The sequence below is a fragment of the Chrysoperla carnea genome, chromosome 1, assembly GCF_905475395.1.
Source record: "Chrysoperla carnea chromosome 1, inChrCarn1.1, whole genome shotgun sequence".
NCBI classification, from domain to species: domain Eukaryota; kingdom Metazoa; phylum Arthropoda; class Insecta; order Neuroptera; family Chrysopidae; genus Chrysoperla; species Chrysoperla carnea.
In genome coordinates, this window is record NC_058337.1 from 17,802,058 (window position 1) to 17,820,760 (window position 18,703).

Here is an 18,703-nt window from a genome sequence, read left to right on the forward strand (position 1 = left end):
CTTATTTTCTGAACAAGTATGTATGTACGGATTTTTATAAAGGATTTTTTTTAGCGATAAGTAATTGTCTTTTGCCCTCTTGCGTTAAAATAGATTAAGTTTTCGAGCCAAAATACAAAATGTGTATATGTATTTTAATTAACCCCCGAACTAAAAAAAACGAGATGTTATAAGTTTGACCGCTATTTGCTTGTGCCTGGAAAAAGACAAATTAATTTGTTTGTGTCTATGGAAAAAGACAATTTAATGGAGAATGTTCTTAGATATGTGCCAAATGCGAGTTTAGAGTTCCGGAGCCAAAATTTGGCGGAGGCTTACAATAAAGTTTAATCAATTTCATGTTTTTTGATAGTGACATCTAGAAAAACAATGCTGAAGTTCTGCACTTATCTACACATTAACGATTTGTTATTACACCTTATCTTTTTTTTTTTTAAATTGTAGTGGGTAGAAATATTATTAATTTTCAAATATTCTAATTTTTTTCTTTGAAAAAAAGATAAAATAAATAAAACGTCAAAAATATTACTCAAACATTTATTGAATTTATAGGAATATTTATTGAATAATAAGTGGGTACTTCATGTACAAATATTGATAATAATATATTGAACAAATTGAATTCGTAATTTTAAGAAAATACAGTCCAAACTGATTGAAGTGATATCGTCTATAACGACGGAATGAAAAGATTGAATTCTTATATAAACGCATAAATGAATGTACGACTATAAACACATCGGACATAATGACATATCGGCTATAGCGGCATTGGAATTACAAGACGGTATATTGGTTATAACGACCAACGAATACAGATACTTACTTTTGTTGCGTTTATGCACTCTTTTTCAGTTAATCCATCAACACTCGCGTCAACCGTTGGGTAATCAATGTAGAGAGATTTGCTCACGCGTTCTGCACATGCGTTAAGTATTCTTTAATTTTCATAACCTCTTTTAATCATAACCTCTACATATTTTTATATAAATTTATTGTTCAATGCACTAATTAAAAAAAAATTGACTGCGTGATTATTGAATGATGTTTGAGAGTGAAAATATTAGAGCGAAGAAATAATCTTAGTAATTAAATTCATTTCAAATAATTTTACCATATTTCTATCACAAGTTTTTTTAATTTACTGAGTACGTCTTATATTAAACTAAAGAAAGTAGACGAACAGGCGCGAAAATTTTCAAAGTTATTATTTTTTCTTGCACCATTACTCTCATGATTTCACAATTTCTGAAGAACTGGAAAAAAATATGTTTTTTAAAAACTGTACATAGGTTGAAAAAATCTGAAAAATTCAATTCCAAAATAAATAAAAATTCGTAGCCCTGGAGCTGCATTAGCTACGCGAATTCCTTCAGGGATCGAAAAAATAACACATTTTTGTTAAAATCGAATATTGCATTTTTGAGTTTTCAAGAAATTTTATTTCGAAAACTAAGCGTCTAGAAAAAAACTACAAGAGTAATTTTTTGTTTGAAACTGATTAAAAAATACAAAAATATGATTTTTATTTTGAAAAAATTCAATATTTTGTACTTTGCGCATTCCTCACCCCTTGTTTATCGGTCGATTTTCTTCAAATACCAAAACCCTTCTTGATACTAAATTTTATTCAAATCGGACCTAAATTGCGATCGCTAGAGAGTTTACAAACAATTAAAAAACGTAAAGATACGTAGGTATGTATATAGTATATATATATATATATACATTTTATTTTAATGAATATTTGAAGAAATTTTTTCAAATTTTCACCATCAGTACAAACGCAATAGCTCCATTTCCTTCGACAATTCGCTAACAGCTATATGAAGATAGCAAAAATTTTACTACAATTTGAAAAATAAAAGATATTTAGCTGACGAGTTAAACAAAACAACATCATTTTGGACCTTATTAATTCATACATCGGTAGTACCGATCAATTAATAGTCATTGGAATTTGTCAATAATAACAACTAACATGTGTACATATGTTAGTCAAGTGCACATACTCTCATTTTAATATAAATATTTATATATCGCTTCTAACAACTGTCAGTTAAAACAACCATAATTGTTGGTCCCTTCAACGTCGTTGGAACCAATTTTGGCTGTAAGTACACGGACATTCAAAAAGAAAATGCAAATTTAATCCCCAATTTAAATTGAATGATCTTAAAGTTCATAAGGAATATTCTTCGAAAGCGTACTCGGCCTCGCTGTCTACTTAGGGATTATTTTCCATCGGAAGATAGTCTTAAATTAATCTTCTGTAATTACTACATAATTAATAATTGCATAAAAAGTTAAAATTATCTCGTCAATAACAATAAATGCTAAAATATCTTAGGTAGTGTCGATTCATGAAGTTTTATATACAAAGGTACACTGAAAAAAATTAATATAATGACAACCTCGTCCCGAAGTTGGGCATTTCATATTAAAATGAAGTAAAAATACTTTCAAACAATTTCCTAGCGATTTGAGTACAGCAAAATATTTGTATTGCAATAGAATGGAATTGAATTTAAAATATGAATTCATTGATACAAAATCACTAAAGTTAAATAAACAAAATCATTACTTCCATGAAAGACACTGAGTTTAGTTTTGAAAGTCATGCATTTTAATGATAGAAAATAAAATTGTACTTAGTTGGAATATATAATCGTGTAAATAAAGCGAATCAATGAATTAAAAGAAAATTTCTTTGCGTTTGCTTTAAATCGAGGGTTTATTTATTATGATCGCATGAAGACTGTTGTTACTAACTTACAGAAACTTTGAAATTAATTTAAGCTGTAGACTAAGGACACTAAAAACAATTGTAATCCATATGTCGCTGGTTCAACTCAGACTCGAGGAAATCTATTTTGTTTTTAAATAAACCTCTTAGCTGGTATAAACGTTTTATTTTTTTTTTAATAAAAGGTTTATACCTGCACATGTAGTTGTGACAATCACATAAGTACTTTGTTATAATATTTATAAGTGGTATAACCAATCAAAAAAATTTGGAAAACGGTTGACCCTGCAGGTCATCCCCGTAACTTCCCGCTAAGTATTGACTCATAACGTGTAAAAAATTTTATCTATTCTGGTGTTGGTGACATTTGACGCAGTTTTTGAAGCTTCATGAAGAATCTTTAAGTTTCAATTGATAGAACAAAAAATTTTGAGGTTATTCCGAAAAAACGCTTTTTTGGGTTTTCTTTCGTCAACGATAACTCACGAACGAATCAACCGATTTTGACCGGACTGGTGGTGATCGACGTGGTTTTTGATGTTGAGAGCTGATTAGTTTTTGGAATTGATCGATACAGCCGTTTAAAAGTTATTCAAAAAAAACCACTTAAAAAAAAATTTTTTTTTGCAGTTTTTTGAGATTTCTCGAAGTCTAGCGGTCCAAATAGACCTCAAAATCGAAGTTTGGTCAAGTCCTTTCGAATGGCACCAACCGCGATCAAATCGGACAAGCCGTTCAAAAGTTATGAGAGGTTTACATACATCCACACACACACACACACACACACACACACACACACACACACACACTCATACATACATACAGCCATACAGACACCCTCGCGGAAGTAGTCAGGAAAGCTTCCTGACACCTTAAAACGTCGAGATCTGATGAAAACTCGATTTTGGCAAAACGGGGTGAAAACAATAACTTCCCTATTTTCTTAGCGAGAAGTTAAAAAGATCTTTTAAAACTATGTTGCATTTCAAAACAACAATATTTGAAATTTGTTAGACAGTAGTATATTACTTTCATACAAACAAATACTTTCATGCTACTTTCGTACGGTAGTTATATTGCATTCGTGGCTATTCGTTGCTAATCAAAGCTACACATGTATAATACTTATATAGCTCATAGCTCGAAAACTACTTACGTTAAAAAGTTTTGTGGCTATGATAGTTTTGGATCAGAACGTTCTGAAGAACATTTTGGGGACGGTTTGTAAAAACTCACAGGAAGCCATTTTCCTACTCATATACTAAAACTATAATTTATTCGTAGCTTTAATCCGATATTTATACCATGAGCTTGGATCTATAAGCAATATAACTCAATTGGAAGAGATGCCAATGTGTACACATCTATAAATCTAATGTTCCTATCGCCTTAAATCTGATCCTACATTTGGGAGGGGAGATCGTAGGTATATTTCTGACGTGTACCTAGGTATCAACTCAAACTATTAATCAAATGTGTATTTCAAAAAATTTAAATATTTAAAAACAACAACATGATAACGAACAGTCTTGTGGAATTATCTGAGTTTTACTTGCACAATTGTGAATATCTTTTATATGAAAATCATTTTAACAATTCAAAGCACAATTTTTTCCTATGTAATATTTCAACAATAGGAATGGTGGTCTGGTCCGGACTATTACTCCATTGTAACGGTTTTTAGGCATCTGGTGCTGTAGGGAATTCGAATAATACGTGCTTACAACTAACATACCTATATTTATTAAGCAAACATATAATATAATATTCTACGAACTGTTTCCCATTCACTTACGGCTAATGTATGAAAACAAATTATAAGTTTGATACAATACGCCTTAGGGAGTCGTAAATACATCTTTAGTTTCGATTAAAAAAATGTTTTCAAGGAATGATAATTTGGCGGTCAAAAGGTCACTGTTGTTAATAAATTCATTTTTATAAAATTTAAATAATATGAAAAATGAAAATAGTGCTCTCGAATTAAATGAAAATGGGAACTATATAGCAAGTGCAATTTTAAAATATCTTAAAGCCAATCGCGTCTCTGTAAAATTTTCTTGTTGGTAAATAAAAAATGCTACAGTTACAGGAGCTTAGAAACTAGGTTTAGGTAAATTCTTTTTGAACCTTATTTAAGCATCACTTAAAGTTTATGGGCGTCGTATTTGGCTCAAACAGAGCATACTCTGTTAGTCCAATCATCAACCATTTATCGTCCACATAAGAAGGGGTGCATAGATACCTATTGAGCCCGAGCATAGTCATGGTAGGGTGAAACAGACCGACGCTAGCGCTCCCAATTTTGGCGATGAAGGATACTGTTATAACTAACTTTAAATGATTTACTTATAAATGGTAGATATTGGATTTGAATACTAAGAAAGACTCTACCTACCAATAATAAAAAGAACTAAAGATTGCAACCATGGTTTTATCATGGAATTGTGATTAAGTAGCCATAGAAATACGCGAACAGCATAATAATGATTGACTTGAATTCTAGAACCACTAATAGCAAAAGAAAACTAAATTGCATTTTTCTTTTCATCGCTGCCACCTTATTTAGAAATTAAATTACATTAAAGCAAAAAATGAAAAATTTAAGTAAAAAAAGTATGAGCTTTTATTGATGGTTGCTTTTATATAATTTAATGTCATTATATTTAATTGCAAATACCTTTTGTATATACAGCGTGTCATCAATTTTGACATCGAATGTACAGGCTGGCCACAAATTGAAAAAGTTCGATGGGAATGTTAAAGGTCGTTTAGAAATATAGACCATTTAAAACAGAGAATAAGGAAAAAGGCTCAAGAAATCACTCCCGAGATATGTAGGAAGGAGTGTGCTTAAAGAATTTAATTACGATAGCAAATAACGTGTTTTATAAGTAGGATTTTAAAAAATTAATTTGAAATTAAAGTGATCAAAACATTCCCTTCGTTAACAATTCATTCCAAAACAGTTTCTTCTGTTTGTTTTTGCCTTAATGTACCCCCCTTCGTGTAGAATACCTCTAATTGTTCTTTTACAAAATTCATTAAATAAATTCCTAGATACATAACCGTTTCCCTTATTATTTGTTCTAAATGGTGTACATTTCAAAACGACCATTAACATTCCGATTGAATTTTTTCAATTTGTGGGAACCCTGTAAATTCGACATGAAAAATGAATAGCTGAATATTAATATTTTCGAAAACAGAGATTTTTATGAATAATAATAACTTTTTTGATAAACTTTATAATAAAGAAGTTTTCCATAAGTAACCAACCTAAAGTGTTTGTTTCCCTACAGTATTGTAAAAAAAGTTTTGGTTTATTTCACGGTACATACATATTAACCAAATACATTCTTTGTAGTCAAATAATGTGTTATTTTTGCCTTTACAATTTTGCAACTGCAAAAATATATAATTTATTGTGTGCAAGTGGTGCTTATAAATTTTATAATATGGATATCTCTATTCAATCATCAATACTCTTACTATAGTCGTCTCTGTTCGTCAAATGATGGATCTTCGATGAACTCATAATTAAATTAAAATTTTGTTTTATATCATCGACAATCTTATATTTTTATGGTATTTATTATAAATTACAAGATAACTTTTATGATTCATCAATTTTTTAGCCAACTTTGAACGATAAAATAATAATAAAAAGCCCGGTGACCAAGGAATTTTTTGTGATTTTTGGAATCTTTGTTAATCAAAAAATGTTTTTATAAAGTTCTATTGAAATCCCAAGTATTGTTCAATCCATGCATACCTCCTTAAGTAGACACGTTTTTGGTATCTATTTTGATACTTTTGGTTGAATATTGCAATTAACAACTCCTCCTAAGAACGTCATTTACATCTTTGACTGTAACTACATAGATTAAGAAAACGAACAATAACAATGAAAAACGTTCTTCTTTGTGACATTTAAGATCAGGAAATATGTATACGAAGTTATATACTTGCAACATATTATAAAATATACATAATACATATATACATCGTTAAAACAATTTTATCATCAAGAACTCTTTTAAGGTTCATTAAACTTCATAAAAAGACTTTATATAAATTATATATAACAATGTATCCGTTATTGTACTACTTGCTTCGTTGCAATAAAAAAAAAGTTGCAAGTATGAGAAAAACACTAAAAGCATATTCCACACTATAGGTACATATACACTTATATATAATAATAACGTTTTACAATATAAAACATTGAAAAATCAACCTAAAAACAATTATTGTGACCTCATGTTCTTCATTTTAAGTAAAATGTTAAATTATATTTACGGTGTTTTATATTCGATGATTTTATACCATGCATATATGTAATATGCAAGGTATACTAAGTTTAGTCCCAAGTTTGTTACGCTTAAAAATATTTATGCTACGCACAAAATTTTGGTATAGGTGTTCATAAAATCACCTAATTAGTCCATTTCTGGCTGTGCGCCCGTCCGTCCGTCTGCGAACCCGATAACTCAAAAATGAAAAAAGATATCTAAGCTAAGATAAACAGCGTACTCTGGACGTAAAAAGTGAGGTCGAGTTCGTAAATGAGCAACATAGGTAAATTGGGTCTTGGGTCCGTAGGACCCATCTTGTAAACCGTTAGAGATAGAACAAAAGTTTAACTGTAAAATGATATGATATGATACTGAAATTTGTATAGGGTGATCAAGACGTAAAAAGGTTAAGTTTCGTAGGACCCATCTACTAATCCGTCGAAGATAGAAGTGAAAATGCAAAGAAAGATCCTTATAAAAAAATAAACAACTTTTGCTTGAAATATTTTTTCGTAAACATCACTGTTTACCTGTTAGGGTGCAAATTATGCGTTAATTGTATAGTATGTATTATATGGGGATATCAGTTATGTATGTGTGACATGTATGTGTAATGTGACAGAGTAATCAAAACTATCTATACATGGTACTTCAACAATAAAATCAGCCAATTGTTTGTTTTCACTTGTTTTTTAACTATTTTCTTTTTGGCAACACTTATTTTGACAGCTCATGCACGTTTCGTGTTTTGTGTCTTCTTCAGTTGGTCTATAATTTAATCATGATTCTCACTTACTCTTAATGCGTGCTCTGTTAACAAAGTTTATCGCGCGCTGCTTTCATTTTATGGTCAGTTTAATCGACCCACTGAAGCGGCTATTTGGGCTATTCTGACTAAATTTCGCACCAAAATTACATTGTTGGACATTAAACCACCAACACGCATACGAACACTGCGAAGAAAATGTCGCAGCTGCATCCGACAGTATCAGTGATGGCCATCAATTATCGATTCGGCGCCGTTCGCAGCAATTGGGTCCCTGTTTCTCAACAACGTGGAAAATTTTGCGAAAGGATTTAAGGACGAAACTGAAGATACGTAAATAAGCAGAATTGTCAATTTTGGAGGAAAGATCAGCCTGGAGCATTGTAAGAGCTATCAATGGATCCATAAAAGTTACTGTAAGATGCGGATTATGGGCTGGTGGCATCATTGGACCGTACTTCTTCAACGATGATGTGATAAATAAAACGGCAGTGACGTATTAACCTCCGTTGAGGCTGTGCGGCAATCGATTTCTATAGGTTGCGTTGTAATATAGTGAAAGCCAGTTGAGAGACAAACCATTTATCATTATTCATGTTTTTTTTATCATTTCTCCGTAAGATGGCGTTACGAAAGCGAGGTATAGATGGTATTCAATTGCAAAGTAAATGATGCGGTTTTAAAAATATTGATGCAGTTTTGGTAATTAAAAAGTGGGACCATTTTGAAACTTTTGAAAATAAATTCGCATGTCCTTGAATATTGGTTGTTTTTTACTTCTATGGGGGAGAGAGGATTGAGTACAAAATTTTCATAAAACTGAGAGGAGTTTCGGTTCAATTGTAAATGAACCGTTGTAAATAAACCCCACAGTAAATATTCTGATGGTAATTGAGGGTAATTTTATATACGGGTTGGATTCAAAAATAATTTAGAATAAAAATACACATAAAATCAGATAAAAGTTGTGGAAATTTTATTTTTAACTTTAGCTAAGCGTTGTAGTAGGTAGCTGAGTAAAGTTGTCGTTGAGTAAGAGGCAATAATCAGCCTTTATGTTATAAATTTGGCCACAAAATATCAACATAGATGAAAACATTTTGGCTTTATTGTATGTGGTTAAATTGATAATCTATAACTACTGCCAACGAATCAAGAAAGGTAATTTTAACCAATTATTATAATTTAATAATCCAAAGATTTTTGTAAAAAAGAAAATTTCGAATTTATAGATAGCTTAAATTCCATACCAACCATGACCCATGATATAGAAGAGATTAAAAACGGGGGGTTCAAAGTTTCTAAGCCATCCTTACTCCACAAGTGAATCCATCGTAACTGGAAAAAATATGATGATCACAAAGTTTTATTCCTCTACGATTTTGGAAGCTTCCAGAGCATTTACCCGAAACTATAAAACATAGAAAGTTATCGGTGTAGCTTCGAGTTTTTGGTATACTGCACATAGCTTCAAAACCTTCAAAACCGAACTACGGTACCTAGCTGCCTCAATATCATTAGATGTTTAAATTATGAAGGTGATCAATCGGGGAGCAAACTTTTCAAATAATATAAAATTTATATTCACTTATTTATGAAAATTTCGTAATGAACCTTTACAATCAGAATATTTAAATAAAAAAAACTTTTAACAAAAACAAAAACGACTTCAAAAGAAAAACTTTTCCAAAATAAATTAATATGCACAAAAAAGCAAAAAAAAATTACGTTAATATAATGTAGTTAAAATTACTGTTATTTTTGTAGTCGGTGTCAGCCAAGGAAACAACTCTCGACAGAACAGTTTGCCACACGGAAAGCACCAGCTTTCAAACAGATAAGGAATCATCAAAACGGTTCACCCAGTCGAAAGTTCTGAGGTAACACACATAAAAACATACAGTCGAATTAATAACCTCCTCTTTTTTTGTTTGAAGTCGCTTAAAAAATCCTTAGTTCAAAAGAAAGATGACGCGTACATCCACATGAGATTTTATATATCCCTCTAATTTTGAAAAAATCACTTGCTATGATATATTTGGCCATCCTGATACGTTTCAGACTCCTAGCCTCCCGGGAGTGCGAGAGACGGGCACACAAAGCCTCCCATAATGAAGGGGAGTGGGTTTTGCATTTGGTTTATCTAAAAATTTGAAAGATATGTAAAATCACGCGTAGCCGTTGTGTGCATGATCTTTTCTAATCGAATCTACACGTTTTGAAACAAATATTTCAATAAAAAAATTTTAGTCTCTTATTTCAAAAGCTTTTGAGTCATAAGTGGCATTGTTTTTTCCGTGGTTGCATTTCACGAAAAGCTTAATTATTCTGTTTTAACAACAAAATAAACTAAACGATACGATAATTAATCATTTTAACATGAACAAAAGAAATCTAAATAAATTTAACCTGTGTTTCATATAATACAGTATACTAGGTACATGTAAATATTGACATTGTTTATAAAGGAAACGAATGAATAAGGGTGGGGAGAGACACTCATATCAGGTAGTAACTTTGAAAAGGAATAAAATGACAGACAGTCTTTAGCAATTTCCTGTTTCATATAATTTTCTATATGTTTGAATCTCTGCCGCTCATATTTCTCTCTTACCCAATATTCTTATCGTCATTATATTCAAAAGAAATGTCATGATTATTCTTTGCGTTATTATTTATTTGGTATTTATCCTCCCTATCCTCACTATCCTCCCTATATATTATAAATGTGAAAGTACGCATGTTTGTTTGTTTGTTACGCTTTCACGATAAAACTAGCGAATGGTTTTTAATGAAACTGTACAGCAATATAGCTAATACATCAGAATAACACATGATATATAATTTATAAAAATATACTTAAAAAAAATAAAAAATAATTTAATTCGACATTTACCATTTTTACAGAAATCTGTAATTTATGTTTTAAAATGATGATTATAGCAGATTTATGATCATCATTTTGAACCATATATCAAAGAATTTTGTAAAAATTTAAAATAGTAATAGTCAACTTTTCTGATATACTCAATAAATTATGACTATTTTCCATTTAAAAAAATTGAAAACTGTGTATATCAAGAGAGGGTGGAGGCTATAAAGCGGTGGTTTTTACTTTTAAGCCCTGTCAAGGGGGCGGGTATCAATCTAGTAAATACATATACGCACATCAAATTACTTTTTTTTCGTTACGATGTAGATTTATTATACACATAGTCACACAAAGGATAAATTTAAATCACCTCGTATTTACAATAAAAAATAACAGAAATAGTAGTGTTCGTTACCAGAAGAACAACTCGGCCTAAGTATAGGATTGAGATGCTTTAATATTCATAGCCATAGTTCATACATACATTAAAAGGCAAACATATTTCTCTAATACACTTTTTATACGATCCCCTCCAGCAGGTTTGGAATGAGAACTTGGCTAAGCCAAAAGGCGTGGTAATTGTTTGAGGGGAAGGTGGGGATTTTTTCTGAAAGTCTAAAATTTTATCATTCCGGCTGCCGGATCACTGTATAAGAGTGAGCACTCGCATGCGCAGCGGCATTACTATCTTCACCGACAGCCAAGAATTGCTAAAACCATCAGCTCAGTCTACTTAACCTCAATAGTCATTGGACTGCCGAATGTCCTTAAACGAATCAGAAGAAGAGCCCTCATCAAGTTAGTTAATAATATAACAGATATGCTACCTGTATGATGAAATCATAAGAATGTTTATTACTTATACAGTACTGGGGCTACGTTAAGAGAAATTTGATATACACTAAAGAAAGCCACAATTCATTCCACAAACTTTTTTTCTAGAAACGCCTTCGTACTAAAATTACGAAAAAATTATTTATTTTCTTGCAGAAAATGGTAGAAACATTTTATAAGACACCACCATTTTATAAAAGCCGGTCGATTTCAAAGGTTTTTCTTGGAGAAGTATGAATGTTTTTTTAATTATGTTTTTACCGTGTGAAACTTGTGGAATTTTACATAGTTGAGTCATATTTCACTTAGCCATAGGTCTATCTCTAACAATACCTATAAGATTTTGCTTCGTTATCGAAAAAACAAAACAAAATGGCGAATTATTGGAGCGGAATAGTAATACGTTAATAAGAAAAATTAACTTAACTTATCGTGTATGGTATCAAAATAAAGGAAATAAAATATTGGTATATTAAAACTTTTAATATAATATAATAAGGGGGTTTTTTTAGTGCACGGACACTAAAAATCTAGAATGAAATAAATAATTAAAAATTAAAAAACTCGATTGCGTTAAATAAAATTTGTAAGGAGAGAAACAAGTGCAGTAGTTTAAATGGCTTTAACAGTCGGGGCCTTATAAAATCTAGACTTTGTCACTCTAGAGACTGGACTTGCTTCTTTCTTTTCAAATTTTATTTAACGCAGTCGGATTTTTATATTTTTGAATTATTTATTTCATTATCCTTACATACTTTATGAAACAAATGGTAATAACTATTTAACAATATAAACAATAGAGGATACTTAGGCTCATCATTTTACATAAAGGGAAGAAGATCAGAAAAAACCAAGGTAATAAAATACACTCATTTTTCATCAATAAATGATTAATTTCCCTTTACAACTCGTATTTTCCCTACATAAATTATACGATACCTTTTTTTCATTATATTTTATTTTTAATTAGTATAAAAAGATATATAAGTGGGAAAATAATGTATGGTATCTAAAACATACATTTCCAATGAAAATATGAGCAAGAACATAATAAATAAAAAATGTTTTAAAATTTAATTAACCTAATTTTTAAATAAATAAAAATATGAACAATTTTGTATTTAAAAAATAAATTAAACAAATTGAAAAGCTTTTCTTTTCCATGTTATAAATTACAATATTTTACAATATTCTTAAAGCTGGTACATTTCATATTCTGGAACTATTTTTTCATAATTAAAGAGAATTGAAAAATGGATTTTGGATTCATGTCAAGCGCCCTACCAATTCGAGTTCTAGACACAGAGTGCAATTTTTTCAACTCATTGAATTTTTATTTTTACTGTGTTTATTCACTTATTTATTATTATTACTTATTGTTTTTATTTACTTTTAATCATGTATACGATATTTATTTACATAATGGTATCACGATTATAATTGAAGTTTTTTAAATACTGACAAATATCTTGTCTAGTAATCTTAATTAAAGAGAATTGAACAAAATACACTCGAACCAGGACAAGTTCGTAAGAATATTTGGGTTTTTTTTCTAATTTTAATAGTTGACTACTTGCATTGTAGATTATTCTAACACTCACTAAAGTGTTGTGTCTCGAGTCAAATCCCGCGATCCCCCAAAATTGCGGGGTTGTGCAAAATTTATTCAATTTCATAAAAGGCGAAATAATATACTTCTATTTCAGAAGGATTATAAGTTATCTATTGGTATTATAAACAACACTCGTAGGTGCTTAAATATTTATAAAACAAAATAGAACCTAAAAAAAGGACACACGCCATGCCTAGTTTCATGTTAGTATGGTAAATTTTTATGTTATTTCAAGGAGGATCATTCTTATCTTAACAAAGTTCATTCTTTCCATAAAATTTAGGAAAACATTCTCCATTACAGTGGCGGATTCACCCATATGGGCATGCCCATCACCTAAATAGAGTAAAGAATTAATAAAAAAAACAATTTTTGGGAGGAACATTTTTGTTGTTCGTTTCAAAGTATGTAGATTCCAAAAATCAAAAAGAAATCCTAGCGAAATCGGTAGAAGAGGACTTTCGGAAATCAATTTATATATCTCTATATTAGATTCCGTTATCAATGAACCCAATGTTGGTAAGTATTTGAATATCGATATTCAGGCAGTGAAAAAAGTGGTTCAGATGTATCGGCGATTCATTAATGATAGTGAATCAACTACTATAAGTTAATACCGACTCTGGGTGGCCTAATGGAAAACAGAATGTGAAAATAATTCCACCATACCTGAGTCGATACCTCATTTCATTGAAGCATGCGACCAAGATTTGTAGAGAGATCGTTTTCTACACTTCACGGGGTAAAATCTTAGATGCGTGTCTCTATGGGACAGGGAAGATTATTCTGGCTTGCTTTCCCAAACATCTGGAAATCGATGATATTATCAACGCTTTCGCGAAAAAAAAACGAAAGTTTGAATTTGATATTTAAGTAAAGAACCTAAAAAAAATTATTTAATGTAAAATGTATTATGGCGTTTAATTTAATTTGAAGTTTTAAAAATTTCATCAAAATTGGTTCAATAGTTTAGAGTCTAATTGTGACACTGTAATGTGAAAACAAACGCACATTTACTTAATAATTTTTGTGATTGAACAAAGTAAACTTTTATAGGTTTATTAATTTACAAATACACTGTACAAAATCTTGGCCCGGACGTTATATATTTTGTAAACATCTCCTTTGTAGGAATGCACTATATCGATCATGAGCGACTTCATACTCCGATTCACATTTGGCCGATTTTCGGATGCTGTGCCATGCCCATCACCTTTTTATAGGGCTGGCTCCGCGCTTGCTCCATTGAATTAGACTTTGATAATAGTTCATTTTTTATGAACTATACGCTACTGATAAATTACTACGTTAACGTGTGAATGGACACAGAAAACTACTCTCTATAAGTTTGAACTAAAACTTCAAATAACTATTCAGCAAACATATTTAGTGTTGATTTATCGTTACATTCTTCTATTATATTCGTAAGACGATATCATTCAGTGTCAAAAGATGATTAAATTGTTGATTAGGTAGGTATCTTAAATTTTCTATGATCAAAATATTATTGAGAAATCTTAACTATTTGATATTTAGTATGTGGTATTTATAATTATTTTCTTTGACTTGACAGTTATTCACCCACGGGGAAATATTCAACTGAATTTATACTAATTACACAAATTTATATACGAAAATGCTTTCCTAAAATTAATAATTATAGCTTATAACAATTTCTTTGAAAAAAATTGATACACGCTCGGTTGGTACGAGTCCTGGTGAATTTCCATAATACCAGTGTGCCCACTTTTGAAATCAAGTATTTAAATTATTACAATGATAGAAATCCCTCACCTACACATACATAAAAAAAATTTAAGCCTTTTACTGAAAATTGCTACAGTTCTCGCATTTCCTTAATTGGCTACTTTAATTTTTAAATTTTAATTATCTTAACCGTGCTCTTTTTCAACTAGAGCTCTTTGTCAACGAATAAATTAAGTGGTAACTTTCCACAACTGTGTACATTCAGAAAAGAAAATCGCAGCAATTTCTTGGTATGAAAAGCTTTTGGAGACATCATCAGCTTTATAAATAAAGTTGACTTTTAGTTATCGCCATTTTTTACAAAATTTTTAATTTATGGTAATTTCAAATGTCAAATTAAATTAAACTTTTTTTTTTTTGAAATATATCTTGATAAATTCTATCTCATGTGTTATTCTGATATATCTGCTATATTGCTGTACAGTTTTAAAAACCATTCGCTAGTTTAAGCGTGAACGCGTAACAAACAAACAAATAAACAAACAAACATGCTTACTTTCACATTTATAATATTTAGAGATTTGAAAAAACTAGAAACTAGTACAAATACATTCGATAATACACGGCACTCGAATTTTTAAACCGATTTGATTGAATTTGGTTTAAAACGATGATATTTTTGATTGTTTGTCAGTTAATTTATTATTTCATATTATAAACACACAGGAAATAATTAATTAATGTAAAATTAATTATTATTAATTAACTGATATGTACCAAATACATAAATTATATGATATGACGTCAGAAATAATTATCTTGTGGGGCAAAATATTATTAAATTAATATACAAACAACATTGATCATTATTAATACGCTAACGCTATAACAGCGGACATTATGTGATGTTCTTCTGAAACTGGGATTTTGTATGTGTACACTCATCGGCATAGAATTTGGTATTTCTGCTATAGTTATTAATTAACCGATAAATTATTAATTCCGCAGTGGAGTATCCTTGACTATACACAATTTACTTACTTTTTATTTATAGGCAACTTTATTACAGATATGATATACAAATTATATAATGAACAAAATTAAGTTTAATATTATTTCTCTAGTCTGTTTTTTTCCTTAACGGTACATGTTTAGAGCGTAAGTCGATTATACGTCATAGCCAGGACAATAAGATTTAAAATAAGGGGTAAATCATGGAATTTGATAAAAGAATAAGGAAGATCCCGTGTGAATAGGAAAAAACTGGATAGAGAAAGGATAAATGCAAATAGGTTTTGGCATAGGTCTACTTTTAGAAGAAGAACTTACTTTCTATAAACTCAAAAATTGACTAAGAGCAACCACTCGGTTATCTTTCAGCATATTTTTTATTATTGAAGTGCAAACTTCTTTAGCGGCGTTGTACACTTTTTTTGTAATGGGTAAAAAATGTTAAAGTCGCGTCAGGACACGTGACCTGATCAAAAATTCGTAAGGCCATGTCACAGTCAGTACACCGATTTTCGTCCGACAACCGAAGATAAGCAACATTGGGCACAGTCAGTAGTTGGATGGGTGACCGCTTGGGAACACTGTGTGCGGTTGCCTTTTTATTATAAATATAATTTTTTTTGTTTTTTTTTTTCTTTGAATTGAAAACTTTTTTAGCGGCGTTATACACTTTTTTGTAATGGGTAAAAAATGTTCGTTCATGAAATTGTCATGTTTGTGTACGATAGCGCAATAAATAAATATTGTATTCTACCACATAAATTATAGTACATTTATACTGATAATTAAAGCAATTCGTGCAAAATTATTCCCTAACCATTCCAAAATATCAAAAATGCATAACGTTAATATTCAAGTTTTCACTTCTGCCGACACTCCCGGAGTGCAACCCATCTTTTTTTATATTTCATAATGCCTGTTATCGACCAGAATCAAACTTTTCTAATCCGTGCCGAAAATCCCACTTTCATCTCGACAAAAGAGATGATACCGGTAACCTAAAATCGTTTTAACACACCATGGATAAGTTATTATATGCCTAAAGAAGCTTTTTGTCAACCATCAGCTTTGGAGGTGAAAGTGGGGTACAAAAATGGATTTTTGACTGTTGTTTATTGGTATAAGATTATTATTATTTTAAACGAAAGTTTACTGTTTTGGAGCTATACGAAAATAAACAAATATGTATGTTATGGAATTATTTACATTGATTTGTCAGTAAGTGTATTTTACCCTGTCACAATTATGCGATAATTATTGTTTATTAATTTTAGAATATATATCGTTCGTTTAAATTTTAACAGTATTTCATAATAATAACTGTTTTAATTATTTAATTAGTTTTAGATTTTAAAAAATAGTTGGTTTCCTTTATTTGTCAGTTATAAATTTTGGAACATTATTTTGATTTTCTTTTACAGCTATTTTTGAAATACAATATGCGGGGTTGATTTTACTGTCATTAACGTCAAAATTTTAATTTAAAGTTTAAAATGGGTATGGCTATTTTCATTTGAAAACTGTGTCAAACACGGAGGTGACAGTATACTAGACTGAGTTTCATTTTAAACAGTAACCAGTATAGTTAGCTATAAAAGAACAGTTTCGCAGTAGTTTCAATTGACGTCATGTCTTACAGTGGACACTGTGGATATCGGAACATACCAAAGTAATATTTATATCTTGAATGGCTACATCATATATCTTACGTAATACTCTTACATTACAATGGTGGTACTCATGGAATAGATATATTAGATTAAGCATAAGTAATATGTAAACAACTATGACATAATTATGAAAAATGTTCATCAGGTGTAGATGTATTAACAATATAGTAGTAATGTTAAACGAAAAGGGACTAGGAATGCTATTATTCATCTTAAGGCAAATAGAGAAGTTGCATGTTTTTTATTTATTTTTTTCGAGTTTTTTTTATTTTTTTAAATTAATTTTTCATGTAAATTTATAATTAAAAATGGTTTTTTGTTAACTATAAATTAAAACGACAGTGACATCAACACTGCGCTTGCGCAACGCCATCGCTCGGAGAAATGATAAAATAATATGAATAATAATAAATGGTTTGTCTCTTAACTGACTTTCACTATATTATAACGCATATTTTCATAGAAACCGAATGACTCACAGCCTCAACGGTTGCAAATACGTCACTACCGTTTTTTTTTATTCAAAATTATAACTATTTTTTATTCATAATTATAAAAAAAAAAAAAATGGAATTATTAATATAAAAAAAAAAATACTTAAATATACTTTTGATGAATTACTCTTTTATTTATATATGAATTTGCGGAGTTCTCTATTATGGGGAGGGGCCTGGAAATGCAAAAAGGCATCTTGCTCCCTGGACTATACCAAAGCCATCGACAACGTGAAGCAAGAAAAACTAATTGAAGTGCTAAAGAACACAAACATATGACCTAAGACGACAAAGATCTAAAGATCATTGTGAAAATGTACTAGGAATAAAAAGCGAAAATGAAGAGCGACAATAACATGAAAAAGGAATTAATATAAAAAAGGAGTGAGGCAAGGATGTATATTATCGCAAACTCTATTCAATATATACACCGAAGAAATTTTTGAAGCCAACAAAAAATAGGGTATGACAATAAACCCAAAGAAGACGGTGGGAATGGTCATTTTAAAGAACAAAAAAAAACCTAATTCAAACTGAATGACCAAAATATTTAAAGAAGTGATAAACATACACCTCGAATCTTTAATAATTAATGATGGAAAGTGTATTCAGGAAATAAACAGACGTATTACCCTTGCTAAAGAAACATTTAATGAATTAAAAAAAGTACTTTTCAACAAATCAGTGACATTA

General features: G+C 30.2%; 2 protein-coding genes across 7 annotated transcripts in view; one reads left to right on the forward strand and one right to left on the reverse strand.

The window, feature by feature from the left end:
• LOC123290869 (cAMP-specific 3',5'-cyclic phosphodiesterase) overlaps positions 1–18,703 on the reverse strand; it is an 815,770-nt gene that overhangs the window by 233,377 nt on the left and 563,690 nt on the right. The gene's annotated exons all lie outside the window — the stretch shown is intronic.
• Positions 1–18,703, forward strand: part of LOC123304411 (NADH-quinone oxidoreductase subunit F-like) — a 78,271-nt gene that overhangs the window by 3,264 nt on the left and 56,304 nt on the right. The window lies entirely within an intron of this gene.